Here is a 16,945-nt window from a genome sequence, read left to right as displayed (position 1 = left end):
TCGGTGTCTAGTTGGATGTCATTTGTTGATGTCCAAAACACCTTGGTTCTATGTGTGTTGTTCTCCTTATTATTGTCATATATGTATGGTTGCTAGTGGAGTACTCCCTAGTGGTGATACTCCACTATTGTCTTTGTGATTATGGGATGCATGGTATCATGGCCGTGCTATTCCTCTTGGTTATCTTGTATGCTCGACTTGAGCATGTTCCATCTCAAGATAATGACTTACACTACACCCACCACTTTTGTAGTATAGAGGTATCAATGTCATGATCTTGGTGTATTCTCAACTTGAGAGGAGTATGCAGTGTACCCATTGGAGAGTATGTTGGATAGTGATAATCCACTATCTAAGTTGTATATTTAGCACCACAAATCTGAAAGTATAATCCTCCTTGTGTGGTCATAGTACATGCTTACCTTAAGCAAGTATGATCCACTCCATTACTCCTTTTCACACCATCTATGGCGTGATGACTCTCATCTCGGCCGTAGTGCAATAGTAGTTCAACTCATGAAACTTTAGGTTGGGAACCCCTCAAGGCTTACCTTGTTGTAAATGTTTTATGAAAACCTTGGGTGAGTTGGACTTACCCAAGTGTGTGTTTATGAAAGGAAAGGATCTTTGCAAAGATGGTTGGAAAGAAAATCTTGTTTTCGAAAACTTTGGCGTCTAAGTATTCACCCGTGACAATTAACCCGCGCAACCACATTACCCTGGAGTGGGACGGGGCTTAGCTCGTAGTTTGTTCTTCTTAACATGGGACACCGCACAACTATATAAGGGTAAGGTTACCCCTGAATCCGGATTGTCGTTGGTGGAGACAATAGTATAACGGGAGGCCTTCGGGGCTGACCCGTCCGGAAGACACTATGGGTCTCCTGGCTTGGCGGTGGAGCCACGCTCAAAGTGAGGTGAGCTGCCACGGTGCCGGGGAGGTACATACTCCATAGGGTAGGATCCCGTGCTAAGACGAATAGGCGAAAGGCTATGTCCGAGTTTTTGTCATGGCATAGTTGATATGCGGGGATGATGCCCACATGATGAACTCGCGGATCTTGTGGGGAAAGTGTGCAAACTCTGCAGAGTCAAATCTATTCGAATAGCCGTGTCCGCGGTCATGGACGGTTGGAATGGCTGTTGCTTAGCCTGATGAGTTTTGTTTTACAAAATTGTTTGACAAAGGAAAGGAAAGAACTTGTTTTGAAGTACCGGAAGGGTACGGGAAAGGATGTGTCGACCATATGGAGATGGTCGAGAAGGATAAATAAAATTGGGTTACCCCATCCTAGTGTTTTATGTTGTGGAACTCTTTTGAAGTAACTTCTTCAACAAAGATATAGAGATGTCATAGGATATCTTTTAGATTATCTTCTTCAACAAAGATATAGAGATGTCATAGGATATCTTTTAGAGTATCTTCTTCAACAAAGATATAGAGATGTCATAGAACCCTCTTAGTGTTCCCTTTAACTGCGAAGTTGGGATGCTATATCCACAAGAGAAACTGATTCTCTTCCTCATGCTTTATCCACAAGAGAAACTATTATTTCTCTCTTGTCTTCTTTAGTTAGAATTGTTATCACCTTCTTGATGGTTTGCGAGTACAATTCCAATGTACTCACGACTTTGTCCCTGGCTATTTACTTGGCCAGACTTGGAGGAACACGATGGATGAAGAAGGAGTTGACAACGTCTATGCGAGCTAGGAACGTCTTCCCAGTCAGTTGCCTGTAGGGTTATGGCAGATGACTTGGGTACTGCGCTACTGAAGTGATGATGCTACTCTGATGTTTAGTTAGGCCCTTCGAGGCTATTATGTAAGTATTGGTCATGTGACCATGTTGTAATTTTCTTATTCTGCTTTGTAATGGATGGTGTAATTTGATATCAGTTCGGTTATGTGTTCACGGCGCACTGATCATGGGATCGTGAACGGTATACATAACAGGGAATTTCGGACAGCTAGTCCGGGGTCCCCACAGAGCTGGTATCAGAGCTATCCTGACTGTAGGAGACCTTAGTTAGCATGGACGTTAGTTAGGAAACAAGTACTTGGGAAAAACTATTTACGAAATAAATTCTTTCTTTAGTCGGAAGCATAGCTTCTACTACTCTTATTTCTTCAAAACTTCCAAATTCTTATCTCTCCGCTTTATAAAAGGTTTGAAAATTCTTGCTCTATTGTCTCATCCACTTCAAACCTACATGTTGGACGACATCCCCAACACAGACCCGGAGACTCGAAGTCGAAGATGGATCAACCTTTTATGAAGTCTCACGTATCTCCAACGACAACTATTGAAGATCGGACGCCGACTTAGTCCTACACATAAAGGGATAATAAGATCATGCCTTTGGTTGTCACCAAAGTCTGTCAAGGAGCTGACCTTCTTCCTCCGTGGACTTGCACTTTTTGCAGTCGTCAGGGATCAAGTCCTCAGTTTCTTGACTAGTAACTTTTAGGCCAGGTACGAGAAGATCTCGACTTCGGGAGCACCTCGACAGCTACCTCTTCGAAGACCTCATGTTTCCGGGATGTCGAGACTAGAAGTTCTACACAGTTTTCTCCTCCACCTCAACCTCAACGACTCAACACCCGACCTCTTCACTACCAACTGCTACAAGGATCCAAGTTGAAGCCGATGTTGACGATATGAAGACGTCGACATATGTGACCAGCCCCAGACCAATAGGATGGATAGGACAAACTCAATCGTTTTGATTGAGATAAACCCGCGCATTAGGAATTTTTGGGTACTTAAAGTACCATGTCTGGTTTGATGATTGCTTGTAGTTCCCTAGTGTTCTGCCTTGAGTGTTTGTATCTGTTTGTTGTGTGCATGTATGTCTTGCTATTTAGACGTTCCCGCCTTTTCTAATTGTTTGGAAATTGTAAAACAGAAATTAAAAATGGAAATCTGCTAGTGTGTTGTTTTGCTAATAAAAATAGTTTGGTAGCTCCGATTGATGTGATTCCAATTGCACTAGAACCAGTATGAAATTATCTTTCTGATGCCACTGACCTTGTATTTTTAGGATTTTTGTCCGATTTTTAATAAATAAAACTCGATCACTGTTTCTGGTTAGTATTTTGAGTCTCAAAAATTGAAAAATAAATATTTTTGAATGATTCCAATTGTGTTGATCTTGTTTTGTTACTGTGCATCTAGGAAAAATACCAGTAGCCTCTGTTAGTGGTATTTTGACTCTGGTTATGGTTGTATGGGTGTCACATACCATGATAGGATTAAAGTTGGCCTCGCCGATGTATTGCTAACTGTTAGTTAGTTGGGTAGATTAACGAAAGACTCTAACTCTAAACCTGTTAGCAGTTTTTTTTCAACCATCAGGGAAACTAACTCAGACCCCTATCTACGCCGACTACTTTCAAGGTCATCTGAAGCATCTCTACTACGCCAACAAAGCAAAAGCCAACACCTTCAAGATCCGCTGAAGCATCTCCACTTCATCAAGAAAGCAGAAGCCCCTACCTTCCAGAGTGACTGCACCTCTGCGAGAAGATATACTAACTTGGTCTAACCTTGGAGTAATCGCGCTAACCTCGAGAATATCTTCTTGAAAACCACCCTCTAACACACCCTCTAACAAGGTGAGGGAACAATAGCGTCAAAGCCGAGCTACATCACATGGTTCATTTGGTCCTCATCAAGTGAAGACTCCGGAAGATACCTCCAGAACTCAAGACTAGGTGCAACTTACCGCTCACCAACTGCTGTAAGTCAACACCAACCCGCAAGCTGAAGATTGTCTTCGACGACCTCTGTTGTTGTTTCATATGGATACCAACTAGGTGTTTCATCAACTTACTAACTCGCCGCGCATCCCATATGGTTTAGTTAACACGTGAGTGCCTCTTGAAGTTGTGGTCTGCACGTCGCCCTCGAAGATTCCACAACTGAACAAGGAAGATCGATGACTTCTTCAGAAGCCCGACAGGACCGCAAGGCAGACGCTCTGAGTTTTTCCGAAGGCCCGATGAAATTTTTTAAGGGTGGAAGACTTCGTCTTCCACTAAATTTAAGCTAACTCTAAATATTTTTCAACCCTCCTAAGGCACCATTGAGTGCACTAAATTTCCGAAGTCGTGAGCTCCACTAGGGTCGTTAAGAAGCTACAGGTCTAACATCTGTAGGGAGTAGTCAACCTCTTCATGAAGCTCGCCATCGGCAGGAATCCATCATGTCTCTCACAAGATGTAGTTGCGACCCTCTCAACAACGGCACGCCGACAGAAGAATGGAGTCTAACTTTAGTTACACTTTACAACCCCTCTAGTTCTACACTCAGTAATCTCAGGACGAGATTATTTTAAGGGTGGAAGGTCTGTAACACCCCAACTTTAGCAACCTTGATTAATTGTCCTTATTGCAAAAATTAGGGGGAACAAAAACTTTTTTTCTAAAGACTAATTAGATGAATTGCCTTGATCTGTTTGTTGTGATGAATTGCCTTGATCTGTTGGTAGATGAATTGTCTTGTTTTGCTTGATGAGTTTTGTCTTGAGTTACCTCAAAGAACAACACCTCTAGTGGTTAAACAAGCAACTCACCAAATAAAAGACATGTGTGGCTTAGGAAAAATTGTTTTCCTTTTTACTACATTAAACTCTTCTCCTGATGGCATGAGTGTACCATCTTGATTTTTCTCTTTGTGGTATAAGATAGCTCAATCGCCCTTAATTCAAAACTTGGGATCCTCTACCCCTAGCTACATCTCTCTCTTACACCCACTCATCCTTGTCGGTTTTGAGGCCATGTCGACCATCTGTGTTGACAGGCTTAAAATGTCCAGACTTTGGCAATAGATCTTTAAGCACTCACAACTGTTATTGTTGACTTCAATGCATGGATCTCATCTATGAAACACCCTCTTCAACCTCCACGTCTTGCATGTCTCAGTCTATCCTTGCAACTCCTATATCCAACTTGATCTCATACCTTATCCAGTGTTTCTGCACTAGATCACTTTCTTTACTCTTACCTCTTGTTTTTATTCAAGGTCAATCTTCACAAAACCAAGAGTGGGAATGATGGGTACATTTTGTAGCCATCATCTACCCTTGAGAAAACTCCTCCCTAAATTAGTTTTTCCTCCTCAAAAACCCTATTGTTTTCCTTCTCTAGTTTTGTTCACAAAACTACTTCTAGTTTTATTAAATATTTTCAAGAAATTTCTTCAAACAAAACAAAGAACTGAAATGGGTTTTATTTTCTCATCCCATTTCTACCTAGTACTGATTTCTAAAACATTATTTTCTACCTTGCCTTCTTTTTAACAAAAGGCTTGTTTATGGTACCTATACCATTTCTTGTTTGCTTTAAATTTGAGAAAACTCTACTTCACTTGAGAAAGTAAGTAGAACATTTTGAACTCCTATGTTCCAACTAGTTCTCTCAAAATTTTCAAATTTCATTCCACTTGAGTTCATTCCCAATTGTCCATAGACAATTGAGGTGTTTCAAATACTTTTCCAATAAATTCTATTTTAAATGACAACTCTTGCACATCTTGTGTATCTCTCTGATCTACCACATTGTATCCCCTCATCCTCCAATTCTTGATAATGTAGATGATCATTTGATACTTTCAAATCACTCCCAATTGACCTCTAATTTGTGGAGCAACTTATATTTCATCATACCCATCTCAATCCTCTATTCATTTCTATTATCACATTGACCTCATGAATTGATGATTTATGTCACCATATTCATCCTTGTGAGTATATGGATACTTCACTCCCCATCTCTCTTCACCTTGCTCTACCATTGTCTAAAACACCATCACCACCCATCTACCTTGCCATGCTCATGCACTGTTGCATGTGGTCAATCCCAATCCTTCCAAATGGGAATTCTAGAGAAAACTTCTAATCATCAATTATACCATTGGGTATAGTTTCCTCTTATGTTTTTCACCACCCAAGTGGTAACAATTATCTTCCAAACACATATCACCCTCCCCATTATTTTTATCTATAGGTATCTACTCCTATTTTTACCATTATCAAAGTCACTTATTGACATTATCTTCTCAACATCATGCCTTGGTCTATACACATTGATGTTGTACCTCTCTCTCACATTGTTCACTTGAGCTTGGCAAGAAAGGAGCCGGCCATGGCAAGATTTTTGGCCAGCCCTTCCTCTTCTTTTCCTTCCTCCACAAGCCTTGCCTCCCAACTACCCCAACAATTAAATGGGCAGCCACCTTCCTTGGCCAATCAAAAAAGGAGGCAGCCACCACTCTCCCTCTATAAATTGGCCCTTGGCCGGCCACTTCTCCCCTTTGCTTCATTTTTTCTCACTCTCCACTCTCTCACACTCTTCTCCTACCCCTCCCCACGAGCTGCTGCTCCTCCTAAGCTTCATGGCCGGCCATGGCCATGGAGATTCACCAAGAGGAAGCTCTCCCCCTCCCTCAAGCTTCCCCTCACCATGAGAGCTTCCCTCTCACTCTCTTCTCCCCTAATTTTTGATGAATCCAGCTCTCTTTCTCCTTTCTCCTCTCACTATATTGGATCTTGATGCAGGTGCATGTTGGTCCAAGCATGGAGAAGGTTGAGCTATCCTCAGATCTGAAGTTGTTGAGCAAAGTTCGTCCAAAACCTTGCAGTAATTTCTGTTATCTTGCTGTTTCAGATTCTGGTACGAACTTGTAAAATCCGCCAAATCTCGTGTGCAGATCCAAATCGAGTGATTCAAAGTTCCACAGATAGGTATTGAAAAGATATACAACTTGGAGTTGGTCTCATCCTCAAATTCCTTACGGATTTTGCATGATAAATAAAGTTCTGCAAACATGCAGAATCACTGTTTGTTAGATTTCTTCCGTTTTACAAAACCTTTTTGAGCAAACTCAACTGTGGGTGAAAGCCCTCTCCAGTACCTTCATTTTGGTGTTGGTTTCACTTCAAATGACCTCCAGAAATTGAAGTGGTACACAGATCAAGATCTGGTCAGATCTGACTTTGTCGAATTAAACCAGGAGTTTGGAAACGAATTTTTGAATGAAACCAATTGGGTAAGAACCACCTATTCAATACCTTTCAGATTCAGCTGACCTCATATTTTTATGATTTGTGTATGATTTTTGATGAATTAAACTTGTTCTGTGTGTTCTGCAGACATGGCTGTTAGCTTTTAAATCATCAAAAATCCATTTTTGAACCTAATTGTGTGATTCCAATTCTGTAGGATTACTGAATGTTTTCTTAATCATCTTAAACAAGATTCAAACCTTTATCTGTTCTGCAACTCCATAGTTAAAGCAAATGGTTAAAACATGCAGTAAATTTGTAAATCCAATTGTGAGAGTTTCAGAAACAATTTGAACCCAAATCCAATTGTGTGTGAATCTCTGTTTAAATATCTTTCGAATGCCAGTAGCCTCATATTTTTAGGATTTTTCTACGATTTATGGCTTACAGATCTTGTTTTATGTACAGTCAGATTCAAAGAAATTCTTAAAATTGTAGGTTTAATATTTTTGGGTGATTCCAATTGGGTTAGTCTTGTATTAGTGCTGGCTATATAGGAAAAATATTATTAGTCTCTGTTAATACATATTTGTTGCTGTTAGTAATGTTTATGTGTGACATGCATTGTTGAAGCAAAACTTTTCGGTTTATTTAAAACCCTTGACCAACTCTTTTTAGTAGAGATGGGCAACCTTTGTTTTATGCTTGCAAAACAAAACCTCTGCAATTTAACTTTAGCTCTTTTGTTTTGCTTAAGTCTTCAAATGGTGGGGCATATCATTTGCTCCTATTCTTGTGTAGTGTTATGTAAGCTTCTTAAAATAGGGAGAATGATTGCCCGCTTTTCCAAAAATGTTTCAAATTATAATGTGAATGTTTTTGTTGCCAAACTAATGCACTTGTAATCTTTATGATGTTATCTACCAGGGGATATTTGGTTTATACCATGGTGATAACCGAGCGAGGCAATTGCTAAGTTGTGATGCACTCATACCTTTACTAGGAAATTAAATGGGGTTTTCTAAATTAAAACTCTTAAAAATTGTTTTGTGGTGTCTATAGGTCTTTAGTATGTTATACCTTGGCTGCATGGTTAGTTGTTGATTGTTGAATGTTGTCTTGTTGATGCAATGTGATTGATTGTGTTCCTTTTATATTTTTCGGCGATAGATGCAAACAATTCCGGAGAAGAAGAAGAAGTGGAATCGGATGAGAAGATTATTTATATTGTTGGAATTCTTATATTGATGGAGTTGAAGAAGTACAGGGACAAATAAGCCAAGGCAAGCCATCTTTTGACCTCTGATTCGGTGTCTAGTTGGATGTCATTTGTTGATGTCCAAAGCACCTTGGTTCTATGTGTGTTGTTCTCCTTATTATTGTCATATATGTATGGTTGCTAGTGGAGTACTCCCTAGTGGTGATACTCCACTATTGTCTTTGTGATTATGGGATGCATGGTATCATGGCCGTGCTATTCCTCTTGGTTATCTTGTATGCTCGACTTGAGCATGTTCCATCTCAAGATAATGACTTACACTACACCCACCACTTTTGTAGTATAGAGGTATCAATGTCATGATCTTGGTGTATTCTCAACTTGAGAGGAGTATGCCGTGTACCCATTGGAGAGTATGTTGGATAGTGATAATCCACTATCTAAGTTGTATATTTAGCACCACAAATCTGAAAGTATAATCCTCCTTGTGTGGTCATAGTACATGCTTACCTTAAGCAAGTATGATCCACTCCATTACTCCTTTTCACACCATCTATGGCGTGATGACTCTCATCTCGGCCGTGGTGCAATAGTAGTTCAACTCATGAAACTTTAGGTTGGGAACCCCTCAAGGCTTACCTTGTTGTAAATGTTTTATGAAAACCTTGGGTGAGTTGGACTTACCCAAGTGTGTGTTTATGAAAGGAAAGGATCTTGGCAAAGATGGTTGGAAAGAAAATCTTGTTTTCGAAAACTTTGGCGTCTAAGTATTCACCCGTGACAATTAACCCACGCAACCACATTACCCTGGAGTGGGATGGGGCTTAGCTCGTAGTTTGTTCTTCTTAACATGGGACACCGCACAACTATATAAGGGTAAGGTTACCCCTGAATCCAGATTGTCGTTGGTGGAGACAATAGTATAACGGGAGGCCTTCGGGGCTGACCCGTCCGGAAGACACTATGGGTCTCCTGGCTTGGCGGTGGAGCCACGCTCAAAGTGAGGTGAGCTGCCACGGTGCCGGGGAGGTACATACTCCATAGGGTAGGATCCCGTGCTAAGACGAATAGGCGAAAGGCTATGTCCGAGTTTTTGTCATGGCATAGTTGATATGCGGGGATGATGCCCACATGATGAACTCGCGGATCTTGTGGGGAAAGTGTGCAAACTCTGCAGAGTCAAATCTATTCGAATAGCCGTGTCCGCGGTCATGGACGGTTGGAATGGCTGTTGCTTAGCCTGATGAGTTTTGTTTTACAAAATTGTTTGACAAAGGAAAGGAAAGAACTCTTTTTGAAGTACCGGAAGGGTACGGGAAAGGATGTGTCGACCATATGGAGATGGTCGGGAAGGATAAATAAAATTGGGTTACCCCATCCTAGTGTTTTATGTTGTGGAACTCTTTTGAAGTAACTTCTTCAACAAAGATATAGAGATGTCATAGGATATCTTTTAGATTATCTTCTTCAACAAAGATATAGAGATGTCATAGGATATCTTTTAGAGTATCTTCTTCAACAAAGATATAGAGATGTCATAGAACCCTCTTAGTGTTCCCTTTAAGCTGAAGTTGGGATGCTATATCCACAAGAGAAACTGATTCTCTTCCTCATGCTTTATCCACAAGAGAAACTATTATTTCTCTCTTGTCTTCTTTAGTTAGAATTGTTATCACCTTCTTGATGGTTTGCGAGTACAATTCCAATGTACTCACGGCTTTGTCCCTGGCTATTTACTTGGCCAGACTTGGAGGAACACGATGGATGAAGAAGGAGTTGACGACGTCTATGCGAGCTAGGAACGTCTTCCCAGTCAGTTGCCTGTAGGGTTATGGCAGATGACTTGGGTACTGCGCTGCTGAAGTGATGATGCTACTCTGATGTTTAGTTAGGCCCTTCGAGGCTATTATGTAAGTATTGGTCATGTGACCATGTTGTAATTTTCTTATTCCGCTTTGTAATGGATGGTGTAATTTGATATCAGTTCGGTTATGTGTTCACGGCGCACTGATCATGGGATCGTGAACGGTATACATAACAGGGAATTTCGGACAGCTAGTCCGGGGTCCCCACAACCAAAGAAGACCTTCACAACTTTATCTTTGAATTTGTCGACAGTATTTAGTGTGAAAATAGGAACCCTGCTTGTAACTTTCTCTTGATTCTTCCTTCCTCTCCAGGAGGACACCATGTAAAGTTACGTATGATTAATACAAAAAGACAGTAGGAGCCTTTCCTACTGTCAGAGCTCTTAAAAAAAATTAGGGTACAACCACCCCCAACCACTATGTACCACCTCACCTTTATCTATCTTGAGATCATCTATAGTACTTTGTACCTCTAAAACCCCACCATGACCTCACATAGCTTTGCCATGATCATCCTCACACAAAACCATGCCAAAGACTTGGCATGTGTTACATACACTTTGACAAATATTATTTGTGCATGCTCTAGACCTCCCTCCCCTTGCTCACCTTGTCAAAACCCTCAGCCTCACCTCACACACCAGTGCTATGCCCTCAGAGACCCAAAGAATTGCACAAAGGATCACAAAGCATGACCATGCCGACCCTCATGATCACCACCATGCCCAAAACCACTCCACTCCCTCTCTCTCTCTCACCATGTCCTGGAGGATCACCTCATCACCCTGTACCTGCTGGACACCAGCCATGGCCAAGGAGACGATGACAAACGCGAGAACGTGACGTGCCCCGAAGTGATCACCACGCCAGAGCGCGCCCCAGCATGGTCCTGGACGCGCCAGTACCTCCCCTCTCCCTCGTCACTCCGTCCTCCTCATGCCCTCTCCTCTCACCCACCTGGTCCCCATGACATTAGCAGCCTCCCAGACACCGCCATTGGCTCTCCCGCGCCCTGTAGACGACGACGCCGACGACGTCCTCCGCCACGGGCCCGACAGAACAGGACGTCGCCTGCCCACCTCCGTCAACCCCTGTCCTCGCCACGACGCGCGTTAGGTCCGCGGTGACATCGCCAACACTGCTGCACCCTCGCCCGTGATGCTAGCCCACCGTAGCCTTGACGACGATGATGACCTACCCCGCTCCGCCTCGGCCCCTCTCGACCCTATAAATAGAGCCCCTCCCTGAGCAATCCCAGCACACCATCACCTTCCCCTTCCCTCTCTGACCTTCCTCGACACCTCTCCGCTCCACATTGTCCACTCCACCGCCGCAATTTAGCCGGAGACCGCCGCCACAGTAGCTCAACGCCAGAGAAGATCCCGACCACCTCCGCTCCTCCCACGACCACCGCTCGCTTCCTCGTCCTCGACAACGCCGCCGTGCACCCTCGCCGACGACCGCCGACCGCCGGTGAGCTCCCCCACCTCCAACCCTAGCCGCGCCAGTAGCCTCTCTCACCGCGGTAGACGACGATCATGCGCCGTCCGATCGGCTTTTAATCCAATGGCTCGTGTCGCTGCATACCATTTCGGGTTTAATAAGAGACTGACGAGTGGCCCCCACCTGTCAGGCGGCCCGCTGCATGCGTGGCGCGCTAGTTGGGCTGGCCTAGCTCTTTCTCCCCCTCTGCGGCCCAAATCCTTTTCCGCCCGAGCCCACTTTTTGAATTCGTTTTAAATCTTTTCATGGAATTTGCTTGCAGATGCTCTAGTAAAAATCAAATAGCTTCAAATCTACTGAACCAAATTTGACCAAGTTTATATTGTTGGAAAGCTTGTCAAAAGCTCTATCCAACCACATTGGATTCAAATCAACAGCTGTTGTAGAATTTGAATAGTAAAAATAACAAGTCAGAGAGTTTTCAGAATTCAAATAAATTTAGAAAATCAACCATAAGTGATTTTGAGTTGTTTCCAACTCTCATAAATCAAATTTTATGTTTTCTAATTTATTATGTAAGAAAATACCATAGTTACTTTGTATGATCATGGGCTAGAGAAAAATAATGGCTATGTAGTCATTTCTAGCCCATTTAAATCATTTTCAAACTTAGGATTTTAAATCAATGAGGTGTAGCACCTCATGTAAATCATCTTCCCAAGTAGTTTGAAGTAAGCTGATGACCCTTGTTGCATGGTCTCATAATTGCTCACTTGTGGATATTAAATCAAATAGGATTTAAATTGCATGTGGTATAGAACCTCATTTAAATCATGTTTCTCAAATAATAAGTGTGAAGTGTTGACCTTGGTCAACATGTGATCATACATTGTTATTTGAGGAGATTAAATCTTAACAAGATTCAATGAGAGGAAATTATTTTCTCCAAAGAACTAAATAGAAACCCTAATCGCTATTTCAATAAAAGGAGTTGTTTTCCAAAACCTAAGAAGAAACCCTAGTATAAATGTGGAGTAATGATTAGGATGATGCTAGATCATCTTGTGTGAGCTATTAAGGCTAATTAGTCTACTTAAGTATTGTTGGGTGATTATATCATTGTATTCGTTTATAGACGCTAGCACCGGAGACTATCAAGAGGAGGAGGTATTCTACCAAGAAGAAGAAGAGAACCTTGATCACTACCCCAATCAAGGCAAGCTAATATTCTTGCAAGTCTACCCAAGTGCAAAGCTCCACAAGAGCAAGGCACCATTACCTTTTACTTTATGCTCAATGATCCTATCCCAAGTTTTTACCTTACAAGTTTTGGCTTTGGTTTATCAAAGTTTATTTTTGATTCATGATTCACTTGGTCTAGATATGGAGTAGTACAAGAGCATCACACTTAGCCTAGAGAGCTATAAACTAGTTAGTACCCCTCATGACTAGTTGCTAGTGCTAAACTAAAATAGACTACTCTAGATGGGAACTTGTGAAAACCAATGACTTTGAAAACCTTGGAATGATGAGTCATTCTATTGAAAGATTTTGGAAGATGAATGTGACTTGTGAATGACTTGGTGAAATTTACCAAAAACTGATGGTTGGGTTCGGATGCGATACCATTCCAATTCTTGAGTACCCCCACAATATCTGATTATGGGTAAGGCTTTAGCTGGAAATTTATGTGTCTTAGTATGGGTTCCCTCTGAACAAGCGTCATAGAGGTTATGCCGATTCTGCCTCCGTTGAAAGTGAAACGACGTGAAACGAGGTGATTGTACGACCCAAGCCCTGTGCAGTTCCCGGGATAACAGTTGGCTATCACCGGGAGGCCAAGCTCATTGGGAGAGGTGCCTATACTAGGGTGTGTAAGTGAAAGGTTAATGGTTGATGATCCGCATACTGAGTTATGATTATTCAGGGTTATCCCTGACGGATGTAATCAAATGTTGTGGCACAAGTGTGCAACCTCTGCAGAGTGTAAACCTATTCGAATAGCAGCGTCCGCGGTCAAGGACAGTTGGAAAGGCCATACTGTTCCGTCATCAGAACTTTTCCAAAAATATGAATGGTGACTTGTGACTTGAGTTTGAAAGGTGACTTGACTTTGAATCACAACAGAGTTGTGGGAATGACACTAATATTCACACTTGAGTTAAGTTAGGCAAATGAAGAGTCTTGTTTACTAAATGGTTATGAAATAAAACTGGCTTTATGCAAATGAACTTAGAGCTTAGCACCCCTTTACCATAGTTGATAGTACTTACATTAGTATTATTTTGCGAGTACTTTAAAGTACTCATGGCTTTGTCCCTGGCTACTCAAATGGCCAGACTATGAAAATGAACCCCAGTACCAAGATGAAGGACAGCAGGACGTCTACGACAACTAGGACCACTCTTGACGTCAACAGTTGCCTGTGGAACATATGGACCACAACCGCTACTTCGCTTCCGCTATGTGTTCTGTAATTGATCAATAGATCAACTATTATTGTAATGAGACTGGATCATGTGATCCTTTGTTGTAAGACAATTATGTGTTGTAATGAATGATGTTCTGTGATATCCATCTATTATGTCTCGCAAAAACAATATTCCTAGGATTGCGATGAATGGCATAATAGGCATCTGGACTTAAAAATCCGGGTGTTGACAGAGGAAGAAGACCTCAAGGACGTCCTTAGTGGATGCCATCGTAGCGGGGACGGTGAATAGTGCCCCTCGACCCGATGTGGAAGTTGAAGCTTCCGATAGTCATATCCATCCCCTGGTCGAGACTGTCTAGGACCGGGAGAAAGGTGGGTGGGTGTGGAAGAAAATCACTGGCGCCAAAGCGGATCTTGCCAACAATGATCTTCCAGTTGTTGCTTGGTGACGGCAAAAAATCCACCGAATCAATGACTCCAGCGCCTAGATTTCCCACAAACGGCGCCAATTTTCGAGGGTTAACCTCGGCAATCTCCATGGATATGGACTTAGGGTTTTCGGAAATAGGTGCCTTGGTGGTTTCGTTGACTGGCCAGGAAAAAAGGTAGTCCAACAATGTATTGATTGTAAGGCAAAGTCGTCGTAAAGCTAGAACAAAACTAGGATTACAACAGTTGATTCGATATCTCTCCCGCTGGCTCCTCTAGCCTTTATATAGGAGGCTATGTCTCAGAGGCCAGTTCGGGTCAGTTTAAAAGTAATCATACGAGGCTATGTTTATGTCCTCTCCTAGATGGCCTTTCCTTATTTGACACGCTTAGTTCCTGGGCGTCCGATGCTTCCTGTTTTCTAGCTTCAAGGGATTCTTCCCGAATATGTATGAGGGATACTGAAGTCACGGGCCCAATAAAGTATACCCATGTCACATATCTAATCCGATTAAGATATGGTAGCTTCATCAAAAAGTTGTCATGATGGGATGAATAATGAGAGTGGCTTGTTCATCACACTAAAAGATTGCTTATAGTGAAATCTGGAAGAAAATATATCATATGATGATCGAATTCAAAGTGCAATTCCGAGGGTGCTAGTACTCAATTATACACACCTAGGACCATGTTCCAAAACTGCTGGCACCACGTTTGATTTGAGAATATCTTCTGAAGAAGGAGGAAACCGAAAAAGGAACTGCAAAAGTATTTGGCGGAAAGGAAGATACTAGAATGTCTAGCTAAGGTGTATATGGAGATATATATGTTATGAATGTAATTATTTGTTTGGTTACGCTAATGTAACTTTTGGGTAGTTGTACTAAATTGATTGGTCTGAAGTGTCATACAACTCAACGCAATACAAGAATACAACGGCTTAAGTGACTAAAAAGAATGTGGTGTGATGCGCGTCAAGAACGAAATAAAATGTCATTATGTTCATCATCGACTCTATCTACCCATCAAGATTTATTCTAAGGAACTTAATAAAGTGTTATTTGTTCTGGTCTGATGTAATTAAGCAAATGGAAGTTTTCATAAGAAAATGAATTATTCGTTATAATGGTGAAATACATTCATAGCACTGATGCTAAAACACCACAAGATTGAATGATTTGAATGCCACTTATGCGTGAAACTGCCATTTGGATCATATTAGAAATAATGCATGAAGAAACTCCGCGGAAATGGACTTTCAAAGTAACTTAATTTTTGAATCATTCTACCCTTTTAAACCTTTTATAAAAGAAAATTGACTCAAATGTTCAGAGGCCAAAAGGTTGAACAAACAATTTACTGACTGGAAAATGTACGTGCTGATGTATGTGCTCTGTCAAGTGTAATCGTGTGCGATAGATTCTTCTACTTCATAAAAGTTCCGTCGGTGAATTTAAGTAGATGTATACAAATGTATCTACTATATGAGAAAGAAGTTTGAAACATTGAAATAAGTTCAATGAATTTCAGCATGATGTAAAAATCATTTGTAACAAGAAAACTAAAAATCTATGATTATGATCATAGAGGAGAATATTTGAGTTACAAGCTTAGCAGGTATCTAAGTGTTCCAAAATTGGTTCCACAACTTATGCCTCACGAAACACCACAGGAATATGAAGTGGTCGAGAGAAATGATCGAACATGTTTAGACATGGTGAGATTAATGATGTCAATTTAAAATAAACTTATGGTATATGTTTTGAGAACTATGTTTTAGAGATTACCGTTTTCCCACTAAATAGAGAGCCATCTTGATATGTTAAAATGATGTCCATGTGAGTTATGGCTTGGAATAAAAACTTGAACCCTGTTTTCATATTTTGACATGCCAAGCATGAGTAAAATAAGTTTACAAGCAAAATTGGATAAATATCTTTGTAGTTTATCCCAGTGTTTAAAAAGGGTACTCCTTCCACCAAAAGAACCATAGGAAAAATGTGTTTGTCGCCCTTAGTGGTGTATGTTTTGAGGAGAAGTTTCTCGTAAAAGTTTTAGTAGGAGGACAATAGAACTCGATATGATTATTGAATCTAAGCAAGATGAGCAAAGTAGGGCAGTGACAGAAATAGTTCCAGAGGCGGGCACGATGCTCATGGCTCCCACGTCTACAAAGTGTTGTATTCCTGGAGATTGAAGTACCTATTGAACCTTGTAGTTCTGGTTGACTTTGTGATCAAACAAAATATTTGAGGAGAAAGAATTATTGTTGAACAATAACAAACCAACTACATGCAAATAAGTTATGATGAGCCCTGACTCCGTTAACTGACTAAGTGCCATTAAATCCAAGATAGTATCCATAATCAATATTGGAACTAAACCTTCCACAGGTATACAGATTTTTTGAAAGTACATGGATCTACAAATAAGTAGACGTGGATGTCATATCCTTTAAACGGCTCCACTTTTCGAAAGATTGTGTTTGACAAAGTTCAAGGAGTTTACTACGATAAGATTAGATCTTCCGTAGCGATACTTAAAGTC

General features: G+C 41.2%; 1 long non-coding RNA gene across 1 annotated transcript; it reads left to right on the top strand.

Annotated features, from left to right (window-relative positions):
* The first annotated feature begins 6,318 nt into the window (after positions 1–6,318).
* On the top strand, positions 6,319–10,331 carry LOC139835340 (uncharacterized). Its single transcript, XR_011751139.1, has 3 exons — positions 6,319–7,049; positions 8,176–8,288; positions 9,970–10,331. It is a non-coding gene; the product is annotated as an uncharacterized lncRNA (long non-coding RNA).
* The last annotated feature ends 6,614 nt before the right edge of the window (positions 10,332–16,945 follow it).

The sequence above is a fragment of the Lolium perenne genome, chromosome 2, assembly GCF_019359855.2.
Source record: "Lolium perenne isolate Kyuss_39 chromosome 2, Kyuss_2.0, whole genome shotgun sequence".
NCBI lineage: Eukaryota > Viridiplantae > Streptophyta > Magnoliopsida > Poales > Poaceae > Lolium > Lolium perenne.
The sequence above is the reverse complement of the archived record's forward strand: the minus strand, read 5'-3'. Positions and strand labels throughout refer to the sequence as shown.